The sequence below is a fragment of the Morone saxatilis genome, unplaced genomic scaffold, assembly GCF_004916995.1.
Source record: "Morone saxatilis isolate NCDOM2014 unplaced genomic scaffold, NCSU_SB_2.0 Contig7, whole genome shotgun sequence".
Classification (NCBI taxonomy): Eukaryota; Metazoa; Chordata; class Actinopteri; family Moronidae; genus Morone; species Morone saxatilis.
Window position 1 is genome coordinate 22,653,838 of NW_023340246.1, and position 2,238 is coordinate 22,656,075.

Consider the following 2,238-nt stretch of genomic DNA (forward strand, 5'->3'; position numbering starts at 1 on the left):
ATGAGAGCAGCCCATCTGGGTACTTTGGTCTTGTGTCAAGCCCCGCCCCCTTTTGGGTGAAAACAGTCTCTGTAATTTCACCACCGGTAAAAGTCAATTCTGAGCTCTCGCCATCTTTCTTCTCAAGCTTTCAGCTCAAACAGGGTGTGCTCAGAATGTGCTCAGTAAATGAAAGTAAAATATGTGTTTGTGTGTGTGCAGGTTCTGGGATTACAGTAGGAACCAGCCTCTTCTGGACACTGTGGAGCATCACTCAGAGTTCGTCTGTGGACTCGACTTTAACCTGCACGTCCCCAACCAGGTAACACACACCTGTCCTGGCACAACAGTGCTGCTGTTTGTGTCTTATTTTACTCAACCAGCTCATTGGATAACGTTAAATCTGCAATGTTGTCTGGAATGTCCACATACTGTTGAAATGATGGCAGAACCTTGTCCAGTCTGCAGCTCTAAAGGTCAAACAGCGTCCTGCCTGCGTCATTTCACATCTGAACTTATAAATGATTATGGCAAAAAACACATTACCCGGTGATTCATAGCTCGGAGGCTCTGCAGGTGAGTTTGTGTCCACACATGATTTTAAGCTAATGTCTTTTTATTTTTTAGAAAGTACGATCAATTTTAGTTAGACAAAAGTAAGCAGTTGCAGGGTTCCCACGCATCCTGGTTAATCTGGAAAACCTGGAAAATCAGAGACTCGTTTTTGGAAACACCTGGAAAGTGATTCAAATATCCTGGAAATTATTGATTTGAACTGTTATTTATGGTCTATGGATAAATTAATGTTAGCTCCGTTCTTCTGAGGAAAAACTGGCTGTGCACCATTGAAAGCAAGCTAATGCGAAGAATGCTGACCACTACTGTGAGCTAGTGCTGTCCTGTATTAATACAAATTACTGTAAAAGTCCTGGAAAATGATTTCTTAAAAAGAGTGGGAACCCTGCGTTAGCCTCCACAGTTGAAAAGGTTCAGGTTATATAGTCGACTAATCTTTAGTCTGGGACAGCCCAGATTATTTCCCTGTGCACTGCAGCTCTGTGAGCCCACCGTGAAACCACCATTATAGATATCGTTAATATGTTCATAGCATGCAGACAGCTGGAGGTCTGCTGCCTGTGGAGATTACACTTCAATAAACACGTCAGAGAAAACAAATCAGACTTGGAACATGAAAAAACGTGGGAGTTCTCCTTCAGACCGCTGCCACCAAGACCTAGATGAACCTTGGACGATGGATGGAAACCAGAAGGAAATATATTTCAGATTCTCCCTCTGCTCACCTCTTTGTGTTTCTGTCGAGCGCCACAGACTGTCTGTGTCCACATCCAGCTTTCTGTGTGAGTGTTTGCTGTGAGTCTTGAAATGGGCCCATCCATCAATCTGTCTGCACGCGAGCCGGCCGGGTTAACCCACACACAGTGACTGTCAGTGAATTGAAAAGGTCACTCGTGTCTAATTCAGTTCTTTTGGATAATTTGGACAGACGCCATGTGGACCCTCAACCCCCCCAGAGGAGAAAATCCAGAGCACAGAGGGGAAAATGACAGCCAGCAGAGTTCAGCTTTATATCACTGGATACATGCGTGGGAAATAGTGACAGAAACCATCCGGGGTCGACGCTGCGATTGGGAAATGAGTGTTGAATTTGCAGAAGGAAACTGAGGTCATCACTCTTACGTTACAGCGTCATTTTGAAACATCTGGTACTTTTATCTTTGTTAGCTAAACTTTAAACGCCTCTGGTGTTTTAATGTTTTGTATTTTTATCTGACCCTAATAGAACAAGTGGCTTTGTATGTTTTAGCCCATTAACTGCGAGAGGTGCATACATCACGGTGACCATTGTGCAGAGCGTACCATTAGTTCCGAGATTGATGTCCTTCCTTGAGGGTAGCCATCAGATTCAGTTCAGTAACACTTTAAAAATCAACTTTCAAAGTCAGGTTTGGAAACTTTTTATGAGACAAACTGTGAGTCGACGGCCAAACCACAACTTTTTTAATGGAAGAAACAACCAGATTCACATCATCCATAATCACTCATCTTTGTCTTAGATTAAATTTAGATTAGGAGATCTGCATTTAAACCATTAGGATTCATCCTAACTGAATACAGCTCAGCCTTCTATGTGTGTCAGAAAAACTATGGTGGCTCTAAAAAAACGTGAAAGTTCCTATCTGGAGCCAGTATTTGGTTTGTCCGTTCTGGGCGGGGAGGAGGCCACGGGGCAGACCGAGG

General features: G+C 43.5%; 1 long non-coding RNA gene across 1 annotated transcript in view; it reads left to right on the forward strand.

Annotated features, from left to right (window-relative positions):
* Positions 1-171: 171 nt before the first annotated feature.
* The window catches only part of LOC118340570, a 12,081-nt gene continuing 10,014 nt past the window's right edge, over positions 172-2,238 (forward strand). Inside the window, exon 1 of the long non-coding RNA XR_004797377.1 lies at positions 172-301. This is a non-coding gene — a long non-coding RNA (uncharacterized LOC118340570). The remainder of the gene's footprint in view (positions 302-2,238) is intronic.